This window comes from Tachypleus tridentatus, chromosome 1 (assembly GCF_004210375.1).
Source record: "Tachypleus tridentatus isolate NWPU-2018 chromosome 1, ASM421037v1, whole genome shotgun sequence".
Classification (NCBI taxonomy): Eukaryota; Metazoa; Arthropoda; class Merostomata; order Xiphosura; family Limulidae; genus Tachypleus; species Tachypleus tridentatus.
The window spans coordinates 65,443,763-65,467,698 of NC_134825.1; the positions used below are offsets into that span (position 1 = coordinate 65,443,763).

At 32.4% G+C, this 23,936-nt stretch overlaps 1 protein-coding gene and 1 long non-coding RNA gene across 13 annotated transcripts in view; one reads left to right on the top strand and one right to left on the bottom strand.

Moving 5' to 3' along the window:
• LOC143250677 (inositol-trisphosphate 3-kinase A-like) overlaps positions 1 to 2,208 on the bottom strand; it is a 59,376-nt gene extending 57,168 nt beyond the window's left edge. For 7 of the 12 annotated variants that reach the window (XR_013028305.1, XR_013028298.1, XR_013028313.1 and 4 more), the window contains exon 1: positions 1,921 to 2,194. The gene's annotated coding sequence lies outside the window, so the exon portion shown is untranslated. Of the gene's footprint in view, positions 1 to 1,920 lie in introns of all 12 variants that reach the window. The other 5 variants (XR_013028309.1, XR_013028308.1, XM_076501625.1 and 2 more) reach the window with 1 other exon arrangement.
• A 1,825-nt stretch (positions 2,209 to 4,033) lies between these two features.
• LOC143250716 (uncharacterized) lies at positions 4,034 to 12,523 on the top strand. The gene is made up of 3 exons (XR_013028314.1): positions 4,034 to 4,126; positions 8,503 to 8,726; positions 11,891 to 12,523. It is a non-coding gene; the product is annotated as an uncharacterized LOC143250716 (long non-coding RNA).
• The last annotated feature ends 11,413 nt before the right edge of the window (positions 12,524 to 23,936 follow it).

The window sequence follows — 23,936 nt, forward strand, 5'->3', positions numbered from 1 at the left end:
TGAATATGTAAAACGTGTTTTTTTTTTCATTTATACATGAACTTATATGTAAGCTATACTCATCTTGAAGCATCAATCTTCAGGAAAATATAGTTAAAAATAGCATAAGGTGACAAGTACTTTTAAACAGCTGTAATGGTTTATAAATATCAGTACAGAATTTAAAATAAGCACAGCAAATCATTTCATATCTAACATACTGGCAACACAGACACAAAAAGGAAAAGACATATAAAGTGTAAACCAAAAGGAAATGCTACCATGAAAATATGACATATTACCAAATTTAATGACAGAATCTTAATACCAGTAATTGTAGGAAAAAAAATATTGTCAAGGCTTATTGTACTGATGAATATCCTGCATGTAATACTATATTTACAGGAAGTTTCAAAAATAGATATTAAAAAAGTAAATAGATAAAAACAAAATATGCACTCAAATAAGAACAAGGCATTCCTATCCACACTCCCATATGTCCTGCTAAGTAGTTACATGTTATATCATTGCTGTATTCGTTGTACCTTCATAGTATGTGCTCACACTGGATCTAGAACATTGCTGCAAGTGTAGATGTGAAAGTCTTTTCACTGAAAAGCACTGCAATATAACTTATAACTACCTCTTATTTTGTTTCAATATTCAAAGCGAGATTCATACTGTCACTGAAATGACAATTACAAAGAATGGCCTGAGCCTCATCATCAGGGTTTGGGTGTTATCCAGTGTCACAAATAAGTGTATAAAAACTATGCTACAGAATTAAAACTTATGTTAATTATTTAAATAGGAGAATATATACATTCTGATATCAAACAATGTTGTACACAATGTTCCCACACTGTAGAGTGAAAGAAATTGTGTTCAGTGTCTTAATACCCACAATTATAACAGTATTTTTGCTCCAAAGCATCTTGGTTACAAAATATTTTAGTACACATAAACTTATACCCAAAATTATTCACAATGCCAACTAACAGCTATTTAAAAATAAAGCTATAGGGTTGTTGATGCAATTATCTAGTTAAGTTTCCTTGAAGTTGCAAATGTGTTAATCCTACAGAAAATGAATATATATATATATATAAATCATGAATATCAATAATGTAAATTTTCTTATGATTTTTTTCACACCTTAATTTTTTTTAATTTATAGTTTTAATCTAAATTTTATCAATTTCAATCACAAGAAGTAAAATATATCTTAAGTCAAGGTCATTTAACTCTTTTCACTATGTTTATTTTGCCTGTACATTCCCAAGACTACTTGTTTCATATTTCAAGTACTTTCATTTTGTTTCTTACAGATTAATAAATGTTTTAAGGTTCATGTATATCCACGTTAAAGTGTATATAAAACATTGTCGATTAAATAATTATGAATATTCAATTTTCAGAAAACAGGTCATAGGATATGAACAATATTACACTGACAATGTACAAAATTCTGGTGATTTATTTACTTCTGAACGTCACGTTAACAAAAATTAAACTTTTAAGGATTTGTGTAGATCCTAACTACTTTGTAGCGTATTTGATCATTTTCGTAAAAGAATTCATTAAAAATTTAGTAAAACATAAGATTTATTTGAAACTTAAGTTTACTATGTTATTAACGCCATAAAATAAAACCTTATTTATTATGAATGTTTTCATTAACAAAATAACAAAGGTTCAAAATGTGTATTATTAATTAAACTAAACCTACTGGCTGCTCTAGTAGTATTATTAGAACATTATACCCAAGTCTTCTTTTATCAATAACCTGTTTCTAAACATAACACATTAAGACTTGTAAAATACGTAATAGTACGTTAAGAAAGTTTTCTGTGTAGTTAATATTACACGAAAATTGAAAACTGCATTACAAACATGTGGGAAACAATTTCACAAAGTCAACATGATAGTAATGATACTTACTCAATTATATAAGCTACTGCTTGTAGTAACCTACTGGCCCATTGCCTAAGATAATATTCGGAAAAGGTTTAGGTCACAATATCACCAGAACTCATTTTAAAGGACTTAGTGAGAAAATAAAGCATGTCGTTGGTAATTTTGATACAGCAAAATACTTTAACTATGTCTGTAATATAATACAAAACTTTAGAAAAAAAATCTTTTCCTAACAATACATTCGTTCACCGCATTTTCCACTATACACCCATTGCATGTCACTGACACAGATGATATTGTCATCAACACTACTACTTTATTTATGTACATGTAGTATAGTTTATAGTGCTGCCATCTTGTAACAATTGGATAAACAACTGTTTGCCATTTGTAACCTCTCTACAAATAATATATATATATATTTGTTTTACTTAATAACTGAATAAATTGTCACTGAAAGTAGCATTTTAAACTTTGTAAATTCATCTATGTAGAATTTTAATTTCATAGAAAAATGGTATTTTTACAACAATCTTTCAAATGAACAGCGCAGAATATTTTGTAGTTAAATCATTTATAAATTTCTGATTGTTAACACTTTTCAAATTTTCCGTTGGCATAACAATAACACTGAATATCTAAGACTCTATTTATATAACTGTAAAATTCAATTTCTGTAATCATAGCACAGTGTATGTTAGGGTTTTTAAATATTTTAGACAATTATTATTTCTTTTTAGATATCGATACACATCATAAGTCATTAATCAGAGATTGATGATATATTTTAATGCAAATCATATAAAGTGTTTTTCACTCCATGTTCTACTTAATTTATTTATTCTCGATTCATACTCAAAAGTGTATAAAAATAGCAAGTCAGCGTCCTCTAGTTTTCTTACGTTAAGTAAATCCACACACATTAGTTATGATGAATGCAACAAAATAGCAATTCAGAAAAAATAATTCTGCGCGTATGTAAATAAATATCTCTCACCTTTCACGTTTAAGTTTTCATACGAAAGAGAAAAAAAAACAGGCGTAAGGTGGGGAGGTGTTTATTACATTGTAATAAAATGCCATTTTTACTTGCCTTTGATTTTCAAACTTGGGTAAAGAAAAAGGAACGTGAAAAAATAGCAGTTTATGGTATTTTTTATCAGAAATCTTAGGCCTATTGATTTCTAAAGCGTCCCTTGCTTTTGGCTTTAAAACTGTAGATTTTATGTACTTTGTTGATTTGCTCGTTGTTTTCAAGAAGAGCTCATGGCATAATTTAGGTAGTTATTATGGATATATTTATCAAGTACGATACCCTACCTTCAAGTACCCAGGTGCCTTAGTGGTAAGTCTTACAATATTAAAATTCGAGTTTGGGTGCATGTAGTGAGAAATGGGAAAAATAGCTCAATGTGTGCCTTTACAAACAAAAAACCCTGCATTTAAAACTTAATTATTATTTCTACTCACGCAGTAGTTTCTGTTATTTCAAAATAACTTCTTTACTACTTCTGTTTAAAGCCTTGGTAATTTCAGTGCTTTTATAGCTATTATAAATTACAGAAAATGGAAAATTAAATAGTGTATTGATTTCGATTCTTATAACCAATGACCATCAAAGTTGTTTCGTTGTAACCTAGATGGCAGTGTTTTGTAATGGATTGTTGTTTTGTCAGCTTATACATTGACAATTTTGTATGTTATATAATAGGTAATTATTATTAAAACAAAAATCCTGAAAGTGTTAATTAGAAAAGGTTATAGAGTGAAAATAGATATAAATATTTTAATATCTGCATATTGTAAAAGTTCATTTTAATATTTTACTACTTTAAAACTTATTGAATATATTTATGCATTGTCATATCAGTAGACAAATCAAAGAACTCAAATTGTGTCCTCTTTCGATAATATAACGTATTTCACGATAATTCCTAATTTTACTGAAGTACGTTTATGGATACACAGGCCGACGTATATTCTAAAAGTTGCTAAGGGTTGAACTAGAAAGTGATATTTTACGCATTCGGTATGTTGGGTAAATTGAAGTTAAAAGGACAAGACCTGTAGTAAAACATTTATATAAATAAATTACCTGTTACAGAAAAGTAGGCTATATATATATATACACACTAGAGGACTCTTCATGTTATAGGGATCAGTATAGTAGTAAGAGAGAAAGGCGACAAACCCAGGCGTTGACAGGCGAATCGATTTCTCAAAAGAGCAGGCGAGTAACAAACATTGTAACTGATATGTTACCTAATCTAGAAGTTTCATGTGAGCAGAAAAACAGTTGTTTATTTGTAATTATGTGCTGTTTATTTATTTTTTTAATATGATGGACACGACCTTAGGATCATTACAAATTACACTTGGTGACGAAAAATTAGCTGTATTTGTGGACTATAAGTATATATCATATAATGTACGCGAAACATATCGTATAACTTATAAACATAGGCGGTTTTAATTCTGTATAGATAGCTAATGTTTTGAATAATAGTTAACCACAACAAATCGTTGCTTGAGAAATTCCGAAACATTTTCAAGGTCAAGATTCGTACAGTGAGGGATATATGGATAAAGAAAAATAACTATTGTATATTCGTACAAAATCTCAAACTAATGTTTAATATACCTGGTTTTCTTTCGAAGGTGAATGTACGTTTATCTGTCCAAAATGGTTATCTTTTTACTAGACAAATATTGACATTGCAAATATATGTTGATTATGGATTACATGATGAATATTATATTCAACACGGATGTTTGGCAGGAAGCTTTTTTTATGATGGGAAAACATCATTTTAAATGTTAATTTCTTCACACGTTTATTTTTAGCATGTAGTATATACGTTTATGAATCTCTAAAAGTGACCTAATATGTCGGAAGAATTAAAAGTATTTAACATAAAATAAAATATTTTTAAAATATATATTAAGTGTAATGTACTAGCTTTTCAATGAAGTAGGTATAATGTTTTATAAAAACCTTAACATCAGCATTGATTTAATAAATGAGTTTATTTAAACGACACAAACTTGCTCACTTTTGTTTCAATGTCAGCTCAGATTTGTTTATAAATAAACAATAATAATTATTTTTCTTCAGTTTAAAACAGTTCGAATAAAATATATATTTAAATATTTGATTACCAAAGAGTTTATTATGAACACTGGAATTTAATGCATATGCATGGCATGTCTCAAATCTAATAACAGCTGAACTTATAAATTCATATCTGTCTTTGCTTATGATTTATCGGTCTTAGCTTACTGAATTCATGTAACAATAATAGTTGCCTACTAAAGACGCCAAGGTCATAAAATATACTTAACAATTAATGCATAAATCCGTTTGTATAAAGTTGAAAAATATTAGTTGAAGCTAAAAGTTTATACATTTTTTATAAATAATATTAGGTGTTTATTGTTTATTTTTATACCTATAAAGTGGTGCATCATTGTAGGTATGTTAAGCATTATTTATTCCTAGCATATGTTGAATATTAAATAATCTCTATTTTAGTACGTAAGTTCTTAGTGCCACAGCGTTACGTCTGTTAACTTAAAACACTAGCTATCAGTTTCGACAGCTATAGTAAGTACAGTACAAATAATCCCTTGTACAGCGTTTTGTTTAATTACGAAAAAAAAATATATTATACACATTTATTATGTTTAATTTTTTAATTTACTCTAAACCAGTTACAGATATTTACTAAACGACATTTTACATATATTATGAGAAGAAATATTTCTTCTTAATTTAACTATAAAATATAATTTACTTAAATCAGGGATTTAACACTCATACGAAAAAAATACTTACATCCACTAAAGTGATTTTGGGGCCTATCAGGCCCCATATATTTTTCCAATAGAAACACAGTGATTTAGCAACATTCATTACAAACAACTTTAGAATGGCTCTGACAAACATTTTTTTTACAATTTGAGCAAACAATTTTCGACTGTATCTTTTGATCTGCCGCACAAATGGCATCGTCCTCTTTTTGCCCTCTTTGCAGGCGGTTCACATGAGGTTATTTTGTCATTATCTTTGCAGTAAATTTCTTTGATTTCAAGCACCAATTGCCGTATAAATTCTCTTCTGGCTCTTGATTTATGTTGACGAAGAAATTCTGGATGTTTTGTCGAGTATAGAACGAAAGCATTGTACGCAGCAAGATCTAGAATGTTATAGAATATGCAGACTGACCAGCGCTTTGATCGCCTCTTTGTTGTATAATATCTCACCAGTTGATCGAGAGTGTCGACATCTGCCTTTGTTGCATTGTAAAGATTGACGATTTTGGGCTTTCCATTCTCTTCTACTTCACCAGACTGATGCTGAGAACTCAGTAGTAGCACATATTTTCCTGGTTTGTCTGAGTGCCTGAGAAGAGTGATGTCGTCATGGTAGAAAAACTTTGGTGATAACTCTCTAGATTTTGCATTTATTTCAGGAGGCAGGAAGGTTCTTGATTTCCGTATGGTTCCAACAAGTCCTGTTCTTTTTGTTCGTAGGTACTTGGCAAGTGTCATTGTTGTGAAGAAATTATCTGTCGTTATTGTCCTTCCTTTTCCAAGAAATGGCTGACTCAGTTCTCTGACTATTCTTTCTCATTGATTTGTTTCTGTCGTATTTCCAACCTTTCCAGTATAACTTTGAGCGTTGAGGAGGTAACTTGTCTTTGCATCTGTTAGGCACCAAATCTTTATTCCGTATTTGTCTGGCTTTGTCGGAATGTATGTTCTGAAGCCAACTCTTCCTTTGAAGTTACATAGTTGTTCATCCACTGTCAGGTATTCGCTTGGGTTGTAACTGTTTTTGCAATTTTCAATGAAAAAATTCCAGACTCCAGAGATGGCGGCATCTTTGATTTCTTTATTTCTTTGAGAGTGGATGTCAAATCTGATTTTTGAGCACATTTTTTTGAATTTGTCTTGTGTAATCAGTTTTTGCAAAAATGGCAAACCGAATTCGGTTGAAAACATTTCGTCTATCGATGCATTTTTGGATTTGCTTATTTCAGGGAAAAGATCAGCTGCGATCCAATTCCAGAGGTCTTCTTCAAAAATTGGTTCTTTCATGACGGTGTTTGTTGAGTGAATGATCTGTTCCATCATATTATCAGAAATGAAAATTTTGAATGTTTCGAATGGTGTAGAGACTCTTGGAGCAGCTTGCCTTGTAATGCCTGGGTTCCCATTGAATATATTGAGAGCTGCGGTTCTCCTGTTGATCCTATAAGGTGTTGTTGAATAACTAAAATTCTTATCTTTGGACAAAAGTTCGTTCACTGGCATCGTAGTAAGATCTTCTTTATTACTTTCTTTACTTTCAGAAGGGTACGGCGCGATTTGTTCATCATTTTCGGCTTCAGAAGGATCATCATCACAACTTTCAGAGTAGTCTTCGACATTATCATGTTCACTTTCATCATCGGATGGTTTTGTCAGTAAATGTACAGCTTCATCAAGAGATATCATTTTTGACACGGTTTGAATATTTCAGCTCCTATATATATAGGATTTGTGGATTCTTGTAGAATATTCTAGAAGCTTCAAGAATATTCTAGATTATTCTAAATACTTCTGTAAAGTTTCTAGAATGTTCTAGAACAGGCGTGAGCAAACTAGGCAATAATCAGGACCGTTTAAAATTATTGTTGGAGTAGAGTTATTATCCTAAATATCCATCTTTTGAAAAGAAGTTATAAAATTAATATATTTTTACTATAATTTGCTTTTTTCGGTTGCCCAGGCCTGTTCTAGAATTATTCAGGTAATAAATAAAGTCATTTTTATGTTTTTTGATCTGGGGCCTAATAGGCCCCAAAATACTTTTAGTGGATGTTTAAAAAAATTTTTTAAATATTATTTCGCAAATGTCTGAAAAGTCAAAATATTATTGCTCCTTAAAATATAAAGGGATAGGGTCAGTTAATAACAATTTCATTTAAATACAAAATTATTAGCCTAATATTAATAACCTTTCAAGTTGCTCTGGGGCCTATTAGGCCCCAATTTTCGTAGGAGTGTTAATGTATGCGTTTTTTAGTTAGCCAATTTATATTTTAAGGCTTAGCGGCGATGGTTACCATGTTTTAACGGTACATAAAATGAACCGAAATTTCAAGTCCTGATTTTCTTTTTGATTTATTTATGTTGGTAATGGTTTATTAGAGACGGCACTAAAATAAAACTATGAGACAAAAAAAAATCCGAGGAGAAGAAGCATAGAAACACCAGCAAGAAGAAACTTAGGCTTAGCATGACCAGGTGGTTAAGGCACTCGACTCGTAATCCGTGGGTCACGGGTTAGAATCCCTATCACACAACACATGCTCTCCCTTTCAGCCGTGGGTGCGCTATAATGTTACGGTTAATCCCACTATTCGTTGGTATAAGAGCAGCCCAAGTTCCCTCTGGTCTTACACTGTTAGATTAGGAACGGCTAACGCAGATAGCCCCAGTGTAGCTTTACGCGAAATTCAAAGCAAAACAAACTAATTCTTCCAAACGGAGAAATAGTTAAGAGAAAATGGCTTCTATATAGCAAAACTAAAAAAGTCCTCTTCTGTTTCTTTTGCACAGTTTTTATTAAACGGACTCTACTAATCCCAGCAATAGCCATTCCTACAAAGATATTCTGCAACTGGAGAAAAAGAAACCCCACAGTCTATCAACATGAACATTTCCACAGAATGTCCAAAATCGTACATGACCTGGATAAACTTTGAAATGTTATTACAAAGAGTTTCACGATTAATAAAGAACTTGAAATTAAGGAAGACTAGAAGAAAAGAAAAAAAATGCTGGTACGTTCTGAAAATTGTAATCGACGTTACTCTCTTTTGTACACATTATAATGTTGCTTTAGAAAGTTTCTCTTTTGTAATCTGTTCTTCGAATTCAGTAGTATTTCTTAATATAGTTAACCTGACCAATAAGTACAATAAACAAATTGTTGTTCCATTGAGAATATAAAGAAAGGTCTCACAACTTTATCATATTTTTCACCCGCTATTCAAAATGAGATGATGTATTTACTGGGTAGTATAAAAAGAACAAAAATTATTTTTTCAGTGAAAAAAAAATCCATCCATTGAAGAAAGTTTTATTGACTTTATCGAAACAAAAAATAAAATGAGTTTAGGGTTAGTTACTGACATTGCAGAAAATTCCCTAAAACACTGTTTAGATTTTAACAACTGCAGAGAGCAATACTATGACAATGGACTATATAATAGCGTTCAAACACGTTTGTTAAACAGAAATCAGTAAATATGTTCCATGTTGTACATATTTCCTAAACCTTCCAACGCTAGATACTTGGTTTTGATACCCATGGCAAGCAGAGGACAGATAACTCATTGTGCAGCTTTGTGCTTAACTGCAAACAAATAGATTTTACGTTTTGGAATGGCCATTCTATTTCACAATATACCCACTAAAATATAGCAAATACTTAAATTATGGAGATTTTTTTCTGAAATAGGAACTGTAAAGTTTGAAACAGTTTTATTGATGCAGAACTTTTACAAAGCAGCACATATAGTGGTGCTACAAATGCTTCACAGGTGAGGTATTGTAACAACTCACCTAAATATTAAAATAGCTATGAGAATTTCGTTACTATCCCTGTAGTCGTTGTGTCCTGCGAACACGTCAAATATTAAAATTAGTTAAAACTACTTACATTCGTCCACGAGCCAAGAAAGGTTGTCAAATTTAGCGATTTTGTCAAGCGAACATAAAGTTGTCAGCTCCTTGAATTATGATGACATTATAGGCAAACTTGCAACATCAAAATCCTGAAAATTATGTATTTAAATGTTGTGAGGATGTGGATGTGTTTCTTTTTCTTGTTTGGCACAGTAAAAAACAAACAAACAAAACTCTTGTTATTATTTTTAGAGTTTGAAGGGAAGGAAGCGGTGTATTTCGGTCTTGCTCCAGGTGACATTTCTTTGCTACGGAATTGACTGTGATTATTAGAAAAATTTATGACAATAATTAGAAATTTACGTTTGAGAACAATACTTATTATTAGAAATATTAGCTATTATTGTTTTTGTTTTCAGAAACCACTCATTACGAGACGCATAACTATACAACAATGTAATCCTCAGATGGGAAAAATAATTACACTCCTGTTCTGTTTCGCTTCACAGTTTAATTAGTAATTCTATATCACTTTAACATGCTCACGTGTAAGAGTTTAATATTGTTTTAAGCTATATTTCTAATATTGTAATTTTTGTGTTTATTAGAAGGCACATGATATTAAGATAGGCCTAGAATTCCTTAAATGTCATAAGTTGAGTCAAGTTTTTCTCGTACATTCGAAGCTAGAATATAAAACGGGATAGCTGTTTCAAAAATTGAGCGAGTAGAAAGACAAATGAGAATATAATTGAGAGAGTATAGAATTTTTTGAAGTTAGTAGAATGAATCAGCTATTGTGTTATTTATCGCAGTTTCTCGAGGTAAATAAGTTGATCTGATGCCATGTTAGTCCAAGATTTCTTAGAGAGAATTAAACACCATTTGTAACAAAGACCTACAACAAATTACGACAGTGTACAAGATTTCAAGCTTGCTGAAACGTTAAAGTAGGAAATAAGTCGATTTGTTACAGATTAGATAGACTTAACTTTTACTTATTTTCACTACTTGAGTTGAAAGAGCCTCCCAATGTTATCTTTATATATATATATATATATTTATTTAAAACAAATTCCCTATATTTAAAACAACAACAACAAAACCTAAATCCAATCTCCGATTAAAATTCATCAATGTTCTTTTTAGATTTGAGAAGCACAGTCTTGATCCTTTGAATAAATTCTACAATTTCCTCACTTCTGGAGATTATACTGTTAAATTCGTTCTGAAGTAGACAAAATCATGTTTCCTGATGTTACCTTTAAGATCGATCATAACATTATATAGCATGCCTTATTTCAGAAATTGGCCCCCCTCTCCAGTGGCACAGAGGTATGTTTGCAGATTCCTACTGCTATAAACCGGATTTTATTACGGGTGGTGGGCAGAGTGCAGATAACCCATTGTGCAACTTTGTGTTTAATTCCAATTTAAATCCAAAACAAGCTAACAGTATTTCGTAAATCTTTAAAAAACAGTATTTCTTCACTTCAATTCATACTCCCCTCAATATTTTGAAATGAAGTGTGTAATTATGAGAAAAATGAATTATTTGAACTTACAACATTAAAACAAATAAAACCACCTCATGCAATGAGTTCAAGTCCCTTTTCTAATTAACCAGTAAATATAGTATTATGCGAAAGTGTAAGAACAAAGTAAAAAATTACAGTTCAGGCTACTTTCAAAGAACAATGGAAGGTAAACCACAGGCGAAACATCAACATTTTATTAAACTTCATACATAGTACAACAGAAACTCAGTGGAAGTGGTTAAGTTCAGCAAACAGTTAATATTTTGTGTGTCCGTTTCTAGCTTTAATAACTACAGACAGTCTTTCAGGCTTTGTTACAATATATTTAATCAAATTGTCTTTGGAAATTTACTCCAAATGTCGCTAACACACTCCCATAAAATTCCCCTGGACGTATCTTTTGATTTGTCAAGATTTTGGTAAATGAAGTCCGAGATATGGGCAACTGGGTTGAGATTTGAGATTTGTGGAGGCCATTGCATCATCTGAATGACTCCGGCATCTCCTTTCGTAGTCAATATCTGCATAGGTTGGATAAGTGTTTGAGATCATTATATTGTTGGTAAAGGATATTGGCTCAACAGAAAAACACCGCCAAACTATCACACTGCCTAAATGAAAATGAACTAAATGAAAAATAATTTACGTAGATATGGTCGAGCTACTCGGTTGAACTGTGCATTGTAAAATAGATTTTCTCATCTTAGAAGTGACCTTTTTCATGTTATGTTATTTGTTATGTCTGAATATGCTTATTCACTGTTTCAAAAACATTATAGTTGTTATGACGACTATCTAGAAATGGAGCAGTGCCAAAGTGTGACTGATATGTTACTGAACTGAAACAACTTTTTATTTTATGCCTCTTTAGTGGATTTCAACGACAAAGAATGACAGCTGCAAAGTTTTATGAGTTTTGTTTGTATGATTTGACTTAAAGTAAATAATCTATAGGAAATGGTAAGTTTTGATATTTTAAGTATTAGTAACTAATTGTTTAAACATATTTTGTGATGACCCCTAAGATAGTGACAACCTTTTCTTTTTAAACATTGATAACTTGTTGAGACAATGATGTATCATCTTTTGCTCACAGCATAAGTAACCACGTGATCGTCTTTGACAAAAGTTAGTGTTAAAAGTTTCAACGTTTCATGATCTTTTAACAGAAATAGTAGGTTAATCATTTATTTTTAGTTGTAGCAAAGTTTATTACTATTAATATAATTAAATCTAGTCATATAATTCATGTATTTTAATCTTAACAAAACAGTTGCGAAGTTTGTAAGATATACATGTGAAACTGTTTTATTATCAGTAAGCCAACATGATGTTCTCCAAGATATTTTAGACAACAATTATTTTCTATGTATAATTATTACGATATTGACTGTCAATATAATAAATCCTGATGGAAATGTTTTAGCAAACAAAACCTTTGTCCTCTCTTTGATTTAAAGTAAGCTTATTGCTGCTGTTAGATAAATTAGAATTGGTCATTGTTAATGATTTGAAATATTCGTCTAATATATAACAATCATGTTTCAAAACATGAGATAATTAAAATAATAATGAAATCTCACATATGTAAGTATAATCGATTTTTCATTTTGTTCTAAGCCGACTGATACTGTCTGGTCATTTGCTGTATGTAGGACACAGTTTGCAATAATTATACACTAACCAATAAAATACTTAGAGAATGTATAGTTAACATTTTGTATGACTATGTAATGAACGTATCGAGATAGTGACAATGTTTCATCAATGACAATTACATTTTAGAAACGTATAGTTTAATTAAATACAAAAATTATATTTAACTGATATGCAGCACTATATATTTATAGTTTTGTAAAGTGACCATTTATTTTGAATATATTGTAAATACACAGATTACGACAATGTGTTATAGTTATTTGTTATTTCAATAAAAGTTTTGCGTAAATGTCGTACATTTAAAAAGTTTTACTTTTCCCTTAAGTGAATTGAGACACTGATGGTTTTCTGGTACAGTATATAATAAACTATGGTGAGTGATAAATTAATCATTTAAACGTTATGCAAAAATCTTATAAATTTTAGTATTAAGGTATAATGTATATATATATATATAGTTCATTATTCAATATATTGTGTATTATAATTTATAGCTTAAGTGAATATATTTAGCGATCGTAAAAGTGAACATAATGTAGAGTTTATTACAATATTATAAATTATTATAGTAAATAATGTTTTCTATGTACATAACAAACACTGAACTGTTATAAAAACATTAATCAGTTAGTTTATAGTTTATGTTCATTTTGGTCTGTGATCACCCTTTACTTATATTTCTTCGAACTCTGCTCTACTTACTTTGTAAACGACATTCTTGGTCAACTCAGAATTGACCTTTGACTAAGTCACCCTTAATAAATTGTGTGTTGATGATGTCAATATCTCCAAGGAGTTGTAGCAGAAAGCTTTACACTAGACCACATGTTGTCACAATAATTGTCGATACGTGTATTCTAATTTAACATCGGAACAACACCTAGGAATGTGTATATGTGTTTGGTGATAGATAATATGAAAGTTGTGATATTTTAAATATTAGTAATCAGTAATTAATTGGTTTGTTTTTTAATTTCGCGCAAAGTTATACGAGGGCTATCTGCGCTAGCCGTCCTTAATTTTGCAGTGTCGGACTAGAGGGAAGGCAGCTAGTCATCACCACCCACCGCCAACCCTTGGGTTACTCTTTTACCAACGAATAGTGGGATTGACCGTCACATTATCATGCATCCACGGCTGAAAAGGCAAGCATGTTTGGTGTGACGGGGATTCGAACACGCAACCCTCGGATTACGTGTCGAGTGCCTTAACCACCTGGCCATGCCAGGCCAGTAACCAGTGAGTCGTTCATATATTATACTTAGCTACGGTGCGATTATTGGCTGTGTATGATTTGTGAAACATTAAATGTCCTACAGAACATTGTCTGAAGATAGTTATGAACCGTTTAGATATGTATTCCATACTTTCACAAGTTTAGTGTTCGTTTGTAGGTTTTAAAGACTACTTAATTACAAATTAGTTAATGAATTAGAGTTAAGTATTATTTTAGAAATTATTTAAATAATTAATGAGTAATTGTCGACATGATAAGATACGTATCGTATGAGTCATGGTCGCCTGAATAAATGTTCTTTACTTTGTGGTACTATTACATCCATTATGTGTATCATCCATTATGACCGCCTGTATAGTATCGAATTGTAATCACAAATCTCCATAAGTTAACTGCGTCCTCTGATGACACTTTTGTAACTATGACGTCTTCATCTTTGATGTTTCTTCCCCTCCCTTTCCTCTGAGGCAGCCAATGAGCTTTTCCCGTCATTTGATACATGGTAGTGTATCTCATGTTTGAGATCAATGGCAGTCTTCCTTCTTCTCAAAGGCTTCATAAACAAAGACACCTAACATCAATATTATTGAGCTCAGGTGTTTTGCCTCTTCCTTTCCTATTTTCAAATTTATTATCTTGGTCTTACGATCTGGGGTGTACTTGACACTGTTTGGAGAGCATTTCAGATTGGGTGACAATTACGAGTCGAACGCCTTAACCCAACTGGCCATGCCGTGCCTCCTATTAATTAGTAATATAATTCAACAATTAATAACTAATCTGCATATAGATAGTACAGTACTCTTGTATCTCAGGGCGGCTAGTGTGGGTAATGACACTTTTACTAATAAAGCAGAGAACAACACTTTGACCTTCTTAGGTCATCCTCAGGATAACAAAGAGAAAGTTCGCAACTGATCGTTGCCTGGCAAATGTCTCAGGGATGAGAGTGTAAACGGGTACGGGATTGTAGGGGCGTTGCAGTTGGTTGTTAGGTCATTATTTAGTACAGCTATAAAGGTGTTCCTTTATATTCGTTTAATTTTGGTTTTAGTTGCTTAGTATCTGGGTGTTTTCTATAGTTATGTTGTGTTTATTTGATTTGCAGTGTTCAAAAACATTTGAAGGTGGTTTTTTTTTTGTTCTTTGAATCTGGTTTCCATTTTTATGCTTGTTTCTCCGATATAGAAGTCGTGGCAGTTGTTGCATTGTATTTTATAAATAATGTTGGTGTTGTGCTTGTTTATTTTGAATTTCGCGCAAAGCTACTCGAAGGCTATCTGCGCTAGCCGTCCCTAATTTAGCAGTGTAAGACTAGAGGGAAGGCAGCTAGTCATCACCACCCACCACCAACTCTTGGGCTACTCTTTTACCAACGAATAGTGGGATTGACCGTCACATTATAACGTCCCCACTGCTGAAAGGGCGAGCATGTTTGGTGCGACCGGGATTCGAACCCGCGACCCTCGGATTACGAGTCGAACGCCTTAACATGCTTGGCCATGCCAGGCCCATGTTGTGTTTGTCAGTATAGTTTTTGTATAATATGGACTTTAATTTTGTACCTGTTTTTGAATAAATTTTGTGTTTACTAGAATGTTTTGTTTTGTTATAACCAGCCGTCCTGAGATACATTTTTACTTCAAGTGGGTTTCTTCAAGTTCAGCATGACTGAATCTGGTTTTTACAGTTTTTGTTGCGCTGAATTTATGGCGCACATATGAGTGAAACTGCTGAAGCTCGGCAGAGAGATTAGTGTCCAAGTCCTCTGGGTAAGCGTCATTTAGCTTTTTGGAACACTGAGAGTACCTTTCAATTTCAGCAGATGAAATGACATCATTTGACACATTACTTAGGAAATAAAATCTGTTTGTTATTTCTTTGTACACCTCTCCTCTTTTTCTCATCTGGGTTTCTAGTTTGTCAACAATTGTGTAGAAGGTGGTGATAGGAAATTTATCTCTTGCATTCAGATCTACTTCTTGTGCATCTACGTCATTGAGTATCTTTTTCTGACACGTTTGAAAGTTTGAGCTGCATCGTAATCAACATCTCAACATTTGGTAGTATTTCTTTTGCAACTGCTTCAAATCTTTCAATGTCATTCCTTAAAGTGGGAAGTTGGTCAGCTAATGACCCGTGCAGATCTGCACGAGTTTTTAAATTCACGTCCACATTTTGCCGAACTTGACTTTCTTTATGAAACTTTTGCAAAATCTCATCCCACGTGATCAACATAAAAACAAATTCTGGCTCTTGCATCTTATTTGCAATATTGTTTGCTTCTTTTCTAGTGTGTCCCTTTTGTGACTGGTCTTCAACTAGACATTCTAAAGCTTCCAAAATCTCAGAGAAAGACTTCAAAATTGCTGTTGTTGCTATATCATGTGCCTATCATCTGGTATCAAAGAGGGGTTTTAACACACTTTTATTTCAAAGACCAGCTTGAAGAATTTTTCACCGGCTGGTTGAAGCTGAAAAAAAATGTATAGAGGAAATGTATTGAAGAGAAAAATTAACTGCCACTTGACAGCAGTCAACAGCACTTCAGTCTACCAGATTTAGTTAATTGGCTGCACAGAGCACATATATGGCAAACATTTTATTTTAAAATCTTTTGCTGCATTCCCTTATAATCCCCAGATATGTTAGCAGCATTGTCCTGAGACTGACCACTACATTTTGAAAAATTAAGTTTGCAAACTTCATACTGGTTTGCCATTTCCTCACCAGTTTAGCTTTTCAGTTCCAGGAAGGTTAAAAGGTGTTCAATAGGCTGCCAGTATTTTAAGTATCGAAGTACAATACTTAACTGATCTATATGGCGTCGAGTCAACTGACAAGCTAAAATAACCAGAAGAATTTACTTCATCAATAATGAACGCGTGGACCTTCTGAGTCATTGGCTCAATGAATTCTTCACAGATGGTTTTAGATAAGTAAGAATGATTTTTTTCCAAAATTTCCATATTTCAAAATGTGCCCTGCTATAAAATGGATCAAACTGACTTATGAGCTCAAGCAGCCCTAAAAAATTCCCATTCTGCAGTGAACCAAATTTTTCATCTGTTCGTCGAAAAGCCAGGTCAGGTTCAGCTAACGTACGAAAAACAGTTATTACACGCTTCAAGACATGTTCCCAGTAATTCGACTCTTCTTTAATTTGTTTTGCCAACTCTTGTCTCAAGCCTAAACCTTATCTGCGAATTAAGTATGTTTGCATAGAGTCTCGGTGAGTATTGCTTCTTTTATGATGATCAATTACAATAGTATTTCGACAGTCACTGAACCGTTCTCTTTCAACAAAACGCGAGGAAAATTTAGGGGCAAAAAGTTTACAAACAAAGCAGTAAACTGACCCTGTTGATGGTGAATACAATAACTACTCTTTCTTGTATTGCTTAACATTGACTTTTACCCCCCAAAAAAGTTTTTGCGAACAGTATCTCGTTGGTTTGCCACTGTAGAAAGTCCAGCAAGATTTGCCAAGTGGCCCATTGTGGTGTTGACAGTCAGTGATTCCACAAGCTATCCTATAAGCCACATCATCACCAGCGAAATCGAGCCACAACCCTAGGTCTTTTGCTTTAGTTTCTTTATCTTTTGTAAAATGAAACATTTTACCACAGTCTAGTAGATTTTAATTCTCAGCAATTATTTCAACTTCAGACCGTCTTGTATAATAATTTGCGGAGATGGGTTTTGATTTGGAAGATCATGTTGTGTAAGTTGAGTGAAAAAATTAGTCAGCTTTTCAGTCCTAGCCACTAAATCCAAAGCCTTTCGTTGCTTCTTTTTTGCCAGTTTACTCTTTTGTGCACCACTTAGTTTAACACGTTTCATCTTGCAGTCTGAAAAATACAGAAACAAAAATAAAAAAACACAAACGAATATGGATCATATATAGTTATAATGATTAGAAAAACTGAAATTCATAAAGAAAAAGGTTGGTAAGACAGTAAAACATACTAAACTCTAGATCTACATTTAGACAAAGATTGTCAGAAAGTTATCCTAGGACCTAGGTCCATCAGCACATAAACATGAATTCATAAATACCTTTATTGATTTGCTGCATTCTGATTGGTTGAAAACCACTCGAGACTAACTTCAATCCATTTTAGGAGAATTAGTTTTCAGTCATTGCGAAAGTTTCATTAAGGTTCTTAAGAAGCAATGTCAATGGTAATATGCAAATCCATTGTAAGCCAAAAAGTATTCCAAAACAATTTGTGAACAACAACATATACTGTAGTAGCCTATGGTTTGTTTGTTTTGATTTGAATTTCCCGCAAAGCTACACAAGGGCTATCTGCGCTTGCCGTCCCTAATTTAGCAGTGTAAGAATGGGCTACTCTTTTACCAACTAATAGTGGGATTGACTGTCAGAGTATAACGACCCCACGGGTGAAAGGAGGAGCATATTTGGTGTGACGGGGATTGGAACCCACGACTCTCGTATTACGAGTCTAGTGTCATAACCACCTGGCTATGCCGGGCCGTAGTAGCCTATATACACAGTGATCATTCTGTACTGGTGCACATACATAACATAAAATCAATTGTAAACTGTACTACACATTTAACTACTAAATACTTGGTTAGGCCTAGGTTAGAGTACCTTAATCCTAATGAAATATCTGAAGGATGAGTTGTAACATTAACTTTGAACTCAGTTTTGACATGGGGACTTTATATGAGCCAACAAACATCAACAAAATAGGCATATTTCTGAAACATTATCTGCAAGGCAAATTCAAAATGACAGCCTTAAATTGGGAATAGTCCACTTTATTATTTCAGGCTACAGTAGCGTCTCCACTGTACTTATACTAAACTAGTTACAGTATTTAGGCCTAACAATATTGTTACGCAGTTCTCAGATAACAACACTAACGTAAGACCTAATGCTAATACATTGCAACTGAGGCCTCTAGCGTTAAGCCTGGTACTCAGTACTAACCTTGAACAAGTTAATGTGAGCAAGATTAGTACTGAGTACCGGACTGTGATAACGCATACTGATTTAGAGGCAAAATAGTTGAATTACACCTAAAGTTTGTCGTCGTTGCTCATTGTTCATTTGTCTCATAACAAATAACGTTAATGTTGTTATCTGAGTACGACAGAATAAAGGAAGAAAAGGAATATAATTATGATATCCATTTTTTGTGGTTTAAAAATGGCATATTTTACCAAATTTTGTTGGCTATTTATCACCTTAGTAAAACGCATCTTAAGATCTGTTTATATTATTACATAATCACAAGGGAGTACATACATGTCCAAATACTCTTATAGATTACATGTAATTTAAGAACGGTGGCATTGCTACAGTGACATTCCTTTTCAAATTTTTTCTTGGTATGATAAATTTCAAAGGATGCACTCGCACACAAAGGAGGTTTTTTACAGCAAGTTGTTTGAAGCCAAAAAATTACGGCTCAGAAAAGCTTCAGTGAGAAACTTATAAAAATATTACAAAACACACATGAATAATGCAATACTAACGCAAATAAAACTAAAACAAACGAGTCAATAAACCAAATATAACGTACGAAAACAAATCCGAAAAAAACATAAAACTAGCCAGGTCTCTGTACACATCTGTCACCATTTCGTTTGACTTCAGTTTCTGTGGTATTATACTATTATTTTTCTGTAGATGTGACTAAATAAAGCAGTAAAAGGTAAAACAAAACAGTTCCACTGCCTATAATTTCTTGTAAATAGCCACAACTGAAGGAATGATTGAAAAATCTTTCATCTTCAAAGTCAGACATTATAACATACGATAATCTTTTACCCAAAGTTTTATCAACATTTTGTACTGCTCTTTACGCAAATCTTTCGCAAATCAATGACTTCTTACTTCAGATGCATAGTTTAGAAGTATCTCGAAACTTTAATCACTCACTGAGCCAAAGAAAACTTTTTTTTTAACAATGCAGAGTAAAGTCGAACACGGCAAATACGGACAATTACGAAAAAAATCGACTAAAGTTGAATGTGACAGTGAAAGAGTTAAGAGCATGAGAACTAGGGGGAAAATTCTGTGGTGCCTCCTTCCCTTGGTGCCCTAAGCACCTGCTTATTTTGCATAATGGTTAATCCAGGACTGATTACAATAATTGAAACGTGTTGAAAATACATATAGGTCATTAAAATAAAATAACTTTTTATTGTGTGGTGAAGTTTGTATGTATAGGAATGTCCACGCATGCATTGCAATATAGTGTTGTTATTGTGGGGAAGATGTTGACATCATGTGACATTTTCTACCTTCAGAAATATTTTTGTAGCAGAAGCAATAGAACACTTTTGTCAAAATATCATATCATCAGAGCGTCTGGATTTTAGTAAATTTAGTGTTGAGTATCAATTATCAAAGGGAGGGGAGGGCTATGAACCAGTGTTATGCAGTATTTATTGGGTATCTTACTCTATGTCATACATAATTTGTTAGCGTCAAATACAAACCAGAAAAAATGTTTATGTGCTATTTGTGAATGGTCCACAAGATATATTAGCTTCAAAAATATTATATGATTTACATCATATTGTGCAAGTAGCAGAGACCTTAAAATGTCTGCAGTCAAATTAGTATCTTTATTGCAACAACATTTATTTAAATACAAAACTTGTGGAATAGTACAAACGAAATGTGATCGCAGACACCGAAATGTGTGAGTTCTACTTTATAAAACCTCAACTAATGTTAAGCCTAAGATCGATAGAAATAAAGTAATACCATACCGTGTACATTTTTTTTTTTTTTTACATTAGCTTAGTCGACACCAATCTATACTGTACTTAATAGTATCTATAAAGAAATATATATGCAAAAACGGCTCGTTTGCGTTGAGAAAATATTTTACGTAGAAGAGCGAACAACGTTTCGACCTTCTTCGGTCATCGTCAGGTTCACAAAGAAAGAAAAGGTAACCAACAAAAGTAAATATATCTCACGAATCAGCAAATCACGAAACCATATACTGCTGCATACCATATATTCCCGACATCTGTAGACAAATAACCAACATTTGGCAAACACTAGTAACAAAATATGACATTCCAGTTAATACCAAATTTATTCAAAAACAGGCACAAAACTGAGGTCTATACTATGTAAAAACTACACTGACAAACACCACACCAACATTATTTATAAAATACAATGTGATAACTGCCACGACTTCTATATTGGAGAAACAAGTAGAAAAATGGAAACCAGATTCAAAGAACATAAAAAGTCACCTTCACACGTTTTCGAACAATGCAAGTCAAATAAACACAACATAACCATAAAAAACACTCAAATACTAAATAAAGAAACAAACATAAACAAACGCAAAATTAAAGAAGCCTTACTTATACAACAACTTAAACCCAAAATAAACCAATATAAAGGGACGCCTTTATATCTATATTAAATATAATAATAATAATAAAAATTATATATTCAAAATCTAACTCCGCCCTCTACATTCTGACACTCAGTTACACAACCCCTTCCAAACATGTGGTCAGCTTCCGGTTAGTTACCTCTTTCTTTCTTTGTGAACCTGGCGATGACCGAAGAAGGTCGAAACGTTGTTCGCTCTTCTACGTAAAATATTTTCTCAACCCAAACGAGCCGTTTTTGCATATATATTTCTCTACAAGTGGGTTTTCTCGACATTACTGAGTATCTATAAACAAATTTGTAGTGTTATTTTAGACCTAACGTTAAACCTTTTTCAAAACTTCAAGCTTTTAATGTTATTGTACTAAATGGTTAATAAAGAATATTTACATTTATCTGTCTTGTTATTCCTTCATTTATAGGGAAGTTGTAATGACTTGTTCGATGAGCTTTAAAGCTTTGGCGAAGGTAAACACTTGGATTGTTTCTCTGGCTAAAATTCTTATTGCACATCCTTATAAGGTGTACCGACAGCACAATCATACATAGTATGACAAAATTTTGGTGTCTGTGATTAGAATTCTTTTGTATTATTCTAGAAATCCCACATTTAAAGGAAGAGAGTTGCAATGAAGACACTAAACGCAAATGTCTCACGTATCTCTACTAGTCTATCATAATAACAGTTTTCGTCTCATGATAATTCGAATGCTCGCACACGTCGTTTTCATAGCAGACACATGAAAAAGCGTATTATTATATAGACACTACTTTAATAGACCATTTGATAAGTTTGAAAAATATAATATCTGAATAATGAAGCAATCTTCTTGTTGGAATTGTTTGTAATTGACGAAGAAAATGAGCACTAGGTCTATATATATGACTTTTTGCTTATTACTAAAAGATGAATGGATGTCTTGTACTGTCAAATAAACAGACATGCTACAGTATTGTATAAAGGTAATAAACAAACTTCTTTCCAAACATTAAAACAATAATTCAGATGAAATACATGTGCTAAACTATTAGCCTAATCATGACATAACATAAATCATTATCCCACATAAGTCAAGTCTGTTGTGTTTAATCCAGTGAGAAGATAGTACATAAGCAAATATATTTCTGCTTTCTATTTGTTCCAGAAGATGTCACTATTGCACCTCGAAGGAATCGAAATGTTATTCTGGAAATTCATATCATTTGTAAGAAAGAGAAGTTTTACATTTATTTGCTGTTTTCAAGGATCGTTGTAACAGGGCATCCTGTAGATCCGTATAAAAATGATGTACCTAGAAATTTGTTTTCTGCTCGGGTTTGGGGCTTCAGCTATCGACTATATTAACTTGAGTAAATATTTCACCTCTGGGACATCATTTTGGTAGACGTACATTTTTAAAATAATGATATATTATTTTTTCCAATAACTTTCCCAACCTGTTAGACACATGATTATGATTTTAGTATCTTTGATTACAACGAAAGGGGTTTCAAAGCGTTTTGTACATCATTAATAGATAACGTGAGATGAAATATCTTTAAAATGTTCTAACTATAGCTCCTCACACTATTGTTTCGTCGTGAACGTTCTAATAAATGATGTTTTACAACTCTTTCAAAACTAGGAATTTTTGACACGTTGATATGTTAATTAATATTTGTTTGTTAATTTTCTTTATATGATTGTCATAAACAATATGTTATTTCCATGATTTTGTACTAAACAATTCTTTCCAGACACTTTTTTTTTCACATTAACATGCAATCTTAGGATAATCACAAAGGTTTATATTGTATAACTGTCTTAGTTTACAAGTATATAAGAATTATACTAATGTCATTAAGATTAAACATAGATCTTTATATGATCAGTTTAGGCTTAACAAAACTCATTAGGCATAACTATAATTGTGGGAATGTAATTCATGTATCAAATAAGTTTCTCTACTAAATTATAAAACAGATTACAGACTAGAATATACTCATTATTTTGTTACTTCATTTGTCCCATTTTTTTGAGACTCGTGTTCCGAAGACAATCTGAATGTTCGTGTGGTGATGTGTTGTTGTGAGTCTGAAGTTCGACAACGGTCCAGATACAGATAACATTTCGATCTAAGACCCCCAATGAACATCCCGATAATCCACCTTTAATTCTAAAAGATGCGTTTCAATCACACAATAGAATTTATTTCAATTATTTATTTACCTACACTGAATAATGCATGGTTTGATTAGAGATAAAGAATTTTCAAATGTACACATACAACTAGATCAGCCACTCTTGCCAATATTCTGCAATGAAGGTATGTTTCAGTATTCATGCAGAGTTTGATGATCTATATCTAATGATGAGTATGTTTTCTTGGTCTTCTTGGTTGTGCTGCTACATCACTGGAATGGACGATGTATTAATATCAGAAGCTGATGAAACGAAGAAGCGGGAAACTTTCTGGATGAGATACAAATCTTCTGCTTACCAAGAAGTAACAATAAGAATAGTTGGAATTAGAAAATAATTAGA